This window comes from Amphiura filiformis, chromosome 1 (genome assembly GCF_039555335.1).
Source record: "Amphiura filiformis chromosome 1, Afil_fr2py, whole genome shotgun sequence".
NCBI lineage: Eukaryota > Metazoa > Echinodermata > Ophiuroidea > Amphilepidida > Amphiuridae > Amphiura > Amphiura filiformis.
Window position 1 is genome coordinate 38,075,839 of NC_092628.1, and position 6,942 is coordinate 38,082,780.

Sequence of the window (6,942 nt, forward strand, 5' to 3'; positions counted from 1 at the left end):
GTAGTAGACGCGGGCATTGATAAACTACGCGCTAACAGCAGCAGATAGGCATTGATCAGCGGTAGATATGTGGGTATTGATAAACTACCTGCTATCAGCAGTAAATCGAATCAGTAGTATTAACAGCAAATGTGTATTGATAAGTAATGATAACTATTTACTATCAAGAGTAGTTGTACAGAAAATGACAGTTAAAATGTTACATGTTTTTAGTAGTAACTGGCAGTTTCATGCTGCACACGTCCATATAGGATGGCAACAATCATCAGACTGATAAAACAAGTTCAAAAAAAAAAAAAAAACATTATTGATCAAGAGAATACATAAGAATACATAAAATCAATTATTGATTACAACAAATCAGTTCTGTGCTGGAGGTGTTGCCAGGTGAAAAGTTGCTAGGTGATGCTAAATTGTTCCAGTTTGTGCTTGTTTCTGTGCCTGCAATTGGAGATGAGTTCGGAGCGCTTGTTAAGAGTTAAGTTTCTTGGTGCTGTCATGATGTGGAATTTCTCTGCAAGACATAAGTTGCATTTCTTGGTGGACGGGTTGTATGGTGCTGCTTTTTGGATTATAGACCAGGTTATTTCATATGTGATTTTCTTTTCTTTCAGTTGCCAGATATACTTAGATAGCTCGGTGGCATTTGATTTTGATTCATTTTTTATTGCCTGTTTATGGTTGCTTAGTCTTTCTTTGAATGTTGTTGAGGTTAACCCGATGTAGTTCTTGGTTGGTTCATTTGTGGCGGAAACGCTTGCCTTGTAGATTATGTTTCTGCTGAGGCATTGACCTTGTAGTGGGCAGGTTGCTTTGGCCTTTCTTGGGCAACTGCATGGTCTGTCGGTACCTTCATTATGCGGGTTTAAGATTTTCTTGTTGTGTGAGTTAATGATGCTGGCAATGTTCTGCGTGCATGAGTAACTTAGTTTGACCGTGTTTTTGTTGAAGATTTTGCTGAGCGGTGAGTTTCTGGGAAAAATGAACTTGTTGTAAAATGAACTTGTTTTTATCAGTCTGATGATTGTTGCCATCCTATATGGACGTGTGCAGCATGAAACTGCCAGTTACTACTAAAAACATGTAACATTTTAACTGTCATTTTCTGTACAACTACTAGAACGCTCTTCAATAAAGAATTGAGCACTTTCTCCTGGCAGTTTTTCACTTACGCTGAATATATCGCTCCCAATCTTTTGCGGTTGAGCACTTTAAACTACTAAACCGGGAACAAAATGCAGCAAGTACAGTTCGACTACAGCACCAAGAACATTCCAATTCCACCGAGATCAGACTACATGAAGAAAATGATTGAAAAAACAGAGAGTTTCATCCACAGAATGCGCTGGAAGGCATTCTTTTTCTTAAACCCGGATAGCAAACCAATACAGAAGGATACTTTTGGATTTAAAACCAGCAAACCTACGCCATACATCGCCGAACTGCGACCATTTGAGGATGGATTATATGATATGATTTCAGAAATTAAAACAAAAACGGTACAGTCAGATTTCCAAACCAAACTTCAGGATGACATAAGCAAGATAAAGCAATCCAAAGAAATATTTGTGCCTGCGGACAAAACAAGGAACTACTACAAGGTAAATAAAGAACAGTACAGTAAACTGATTAACACAGCAACCACTAAATCATACAAGAAAGCACCGAAAAGCACATACGACAACATAAACAAGGAGGCCAAAGAAATAGCCACAGAACTGGGCCTTGATGATAGAATTGAATCTATGGCAGAGAGAAAGGCATTTATATCACTGAAAGACCATAAGGAAAACTTTGCCAACAACCCTGCCTGTAGGTTGATTAACCCTGCTAAATCAGAAATTGGACAAATTAGCAAACAGAAACTAGAAAACATTGTTACCAGTGTAAGGAGAGCAACACAGGTAAATCAGTGGAGATCCACCGGTGACGTCATAGACTGGTACAAAGCAATTGATAACAAGCGGAATTGCAGTTTCATGCAATTTGATATAGTTGACTACTATCCCTCAATAAGCGCAGAACTCCTAACAAAAGCAATCAACTTCGCCAGAAATTTCACTGCAATATCAGAACAAGATGAATCCATTATCATGCATTCCCGCAAGTCACTACTCTTTGCAGAGGAAAAGGTATGGATAAAAAGAAAAACCACTGGTAAGAACCCTTTGACGTCCCAATGGGGAGCTATGATGGCGCGGAAGTGTGTGAAATCGTAGGCTTGTACATCCTGAACAAAATATCTGATACCCTTGGAAAAGACAACATAGGACTTTACCGTGACGATGGTTTAGCAGTCATCCACGGCAAAAATCCAGCTGAAAAGGAAAGAATCAAAAAACGTCTTTGTGCAATGTTTTCCAAAGAATTCCAGCTGAAAATCACCGCTGATGCAAACCTCCATGTTGTAAATTTCCTGGACATCACATTGGATTTGCAGCAAAATGCAATTAAGCCATACAGAAAACCCGGGGACACACCCATCTACATCAACACGGAATCCAACCACCCTCCCCCTATTATCAAGGAAGTGCCAAAATCAATCAATAAACGCATCTCTTCCTTATCAGACTCTAAAGAAACATTCCAGCAAGCCATACCACCATACCAGAAAGCAATATCTGATGCAGGATTCTCATACACATGCCACTACCAAGAACGCCCTCGCGCCCCCCAGAATCCACACTCCGACAAGAAAAGACAGCAAAGAAAACGCAAAATCCTTTGGTACAACCCCCCGTACTCAAAAAATGTAACAACCGATGTGGGAAAAAGTTTCTTCAAACTTCTGGATCACCATTTTCCCAGAAACTCACCGCTCAGCAAAATCTTCAACAAAAACACGGTCAAACTAAGTTACTCATGCACGCAGAACATTGCCTACAATAGAAATATCGATTATTTCTACTGGTTGCTTTCGAAATACAAGTACTGGGTTGGACATTTCAGCAGTCTGAAGTGAAAAACGGTGAAATCAAAACAAAAATTCTGAAAAACTATAGACCCATACGATATGCTGTATAGATGTGGGGAAATTTTTTCTTTAGCAAACTATATTAGTTTAAAACTCGAAAATTAAAAAAAAAAAAAAAAAAACTTAAACAAAAAGACACAATTTCGTGCCATGCTTTAAAACCAGGATTTTGTTTAAATGTATATCAACTAGCACTATGGTTTTATCTGACATTAATACCGAAAAAATACAATAATTGTGTTTGTTTATTTTATTTTACCGCGAAAATTAAGTTTTAAAATAAAAAGGTGTATCTCATAATGTGCTAATTTCAAGATGTATCGGTCGACTTCCAGCACGACTATGTAAAGAGGGTGGTCAGACGCGTTCTGACTGTATAAATAAAGGACCTGCAGTTTTTCCAGAACCGGAAGAAAATTTGACTAACATTCAATTATCCGTATCGAGGGCGCTATTTCACTCAAATTTACCGAGCAGAGCAGAGTAGACTAGACACCCGCTTTTGGCCATTGATAAATTACCAGCAGTAGATAATATGCACCAATAAACATGATAAACTACCCGCTATCAGCAGTAGATGCGGAAAATTAATAAACTACCAGCTATCAGTAATAGACGTGGGGTTTTACAAACTAGGCCTACCTGCTACCAGCAGTAGATAAGAATTGATAACCTGAGATCAACAGGGCCTACTCGGACCACTGACATCAGATAGTTCTAGACGTGGTCATTGATAAACTACCTGATATCAGCAGTTGTGTGTGGGCATTGGTAAACTACCTGATATTATCAGTAAAATTAGTATTAGTTTAGTAAAACAGTATTTTTTTATGGGACATGAGAGCACATCAGACGTATCGAATTGCATTCTGAATATGAAGAATGTCTTTCTGATATCAAATAATTTTCATTTTTTGAAATTCACGGTATAATACAAATTTTATGACAAATTATAAAAAGTTTAGATTTTTCACATTTTTGATATATATATAACAGTCCTCGAAGTAAATTTTATAAATTTATTGATATTCTTAAAGTGCATGTAGCTGGGAGGAAATGCCGACGATCAATTGAAAATGTTGACCTTTCATATTGAAGATATAGATTTTTTTTCCAAAAAGACCTAATATTTTTTGGTGTTTTGGGAAAAATCCATATCTTCAATACGAAAGGTCAAAATTTTCAATTGATCGTCGGCTTTTCATCCCACCTACATACACTTTAAGTATAAATCATCAGATTTATAAAGTTTACTTCGAGTACTGTTAAATATCAAAAATATCAATTTTAATGATTTGCCATAAAATGTGTATTACATTGCGAATTTCAAAAATCAAAATTATTTGATATCAGAAGAACATTCTTCGTATTCAGAATGCAATTCGATATGTCTGATGTGCTCTAATGTCCCACAATAAATACTGTCCAAACGTTCATACCCCATCCGTTAATAAGCTATCTGCTATCAGTAGTAGATGTGGGCACTGAAAAATTATCTGCTATCAGCAGTAGAGTATAGGCATTGTTTAACTGCCTCTATTAGCGATATATGAATTGATAAACCTCCTGGTATCTTTCTTTCTTCAATTCCTATTTACTTTCTTTCTTCTTACCTTCTCCCCAGTTTCGTTTCTTCATTTTATTTCTGTAAACAAATAAACAAACCCGGGGAATATTATATTGTCCTGAAGCAGTTCCGAAACCGGAGGTAGTTGGACTAATATCCAATTAACAGTATCGGGGGCGCCATTTCACTCAAAATTACCGAGCAGAGCAGAGTAGACGCGTCCGCTTTTGTCATCCTAAATTATATTTTCATAAAACTACAGCATTAATTGTGTGGACTTATTACCTAGCTGGGGGGTTTTCAACCCCCCGAGCTAGGTACTGTTTTGCTATCCGATTCTTCTTTCTTTCTTCTTCTTCTTCTTCTTCTGGCAACAAACTTCAAAATGCTTCTCCTCCTACATGTTACACCCTACAATTACGTAACTTGCACATATGTATCGCCTATATCCAGTGCCCATATGGTGCAAACAGAATTGGGATCAAAGGTCATTAAAGGGGCATTTTCGGTATATAACCAAATATCTTCAAAATGCTTCTTCTGCCACATATTACATAGCACAATGACGTCACTTACACATGTGCACCGGCTTTACCCAGTGCCCATACCTTACACTCAGAATTGGGGTCAAAGGTCATTAAGGGGGTAAAATCTTACAATTGTATTATCTGGACATCTGTAAGGGGTATGGGGCTCCAACTCACTGACAACAAATATCATGACCAATGGAACATTTTGCAGTCAGGTCAAAGGTCATGCAGAGGTCAAATTTTAGAAATGCATTTTCGGGACATCTGTAAGGGGTACGGGGTTCAAACTCACTGACAACAAACTTAATGACCAGGGGAACATTTTGCAGGGGTCAGGTCAAAGGTTATCTGGGGTCAAATCTTATAATTTCATTTTCTGGAAATCTGTAAGGGGTATGGGGCTCAAACTCAGTGACAACAAATCTCATGAACAGGCGAACAGTTTGCAGGGGTCAGGTCAAAGGTCATGCAGAGGTCAAATTTTCGAAATGCATTTTCTGTACATCTGTAAGGGGTATGGTTCAAACTCTGTGACAACAAACTTACTGACCAGGGGAACACTTTGAAGCGCTGTGCAGGGGTCAGGTCAAAGGTTATCTGGGTCAAATCTTATTAATTTAATTTTCTAGGCATCTGTAAGAAGTATGGGACTCAAACTCGGTGACAACAAACCTCATGACCAGGGGAACATTTTTGGAATATTTTGCAGGGGTCAGATACCTCCAAAACACCAACATGCCCCAGCTAGGTTTGTGGTCTATGACCACCATTTGCCACTAGTTATAATTATTATCGTGTTTACCGCATAAACATAATAGTTTCAAGTCATAATCTTCTAATTTCGTTCAAGGAAAAACGAACGATAAATTGATATGCAACTAATGTGGATATTTATAAACGATACCCACAGTAGACGTGGCCATTGGTATTTAAAGTACCTGTTATCAGCAGTATTAGTGGGCATTGATAAACTACCTGCTATCAGCAGTAGATATATGTATTGATAAACTACCTGCTATCAGCAGTAGATGTATTGATAAACTACCTGGATCAGCAGTAGATATATGTATTGACAAACTACCTGCTATCAGGAGTAGATACAGAAATTAATAAACCACTTAGTATCAGCTCTAGATATGGGCATTGATAAACTCTACTTGATAGGCCCTATCAGCATTTAGATATGGGCATTGGTAAACTATACCTGTTTATATATTAGCAGTACGGGTATTGATATTTATCTGCTATCGGTAGCCTAGACGTGGACATCATCAGTAGATAGGAATTGATCAGCGGTAGATATGTGGCTGTATATTTTTTCATATACTAGTCCAAGTAAAACACACTTACGTGAAGACGTTTCGATAGCTACCAGCTATCTTTCTCAATTCTACTGTTGATGTGATGATAGTTGAACAGCTGTTGTTGATCGAGGCTTGGCAACAGAGTTGCCAGACGATTTTTCCATAAACAGGTCGTCAAAGATATGACTTAGATTGTACTGGCCCTCGTCTTGGTTCATTGGCCCTCAGCTCGGTTCACTGTGATCTTACATACATAGGTGAAACTGGTAGAAAATTCGGCAAGCGCTTAGACGAATACATAAATGAGGCTGAGAAAGTTGCTACCAATATCCGCACTAGAGCCAACAGGAAAGCATCGCAATCAACCATCCATGAATCAACGATAACTGGCCATGTTGTGGACAATAATCATACATCATACATACATATATCATCATTTTATTTTCATTCAAATCAACATACAAAATATATATCATGTCATCATTATTGGGAGGAGGCAGAGAATGTTGGTAAAGAGAGTGATAAATACACAAGATACACAAGGAGGCCATCATCATCAGGAAACAA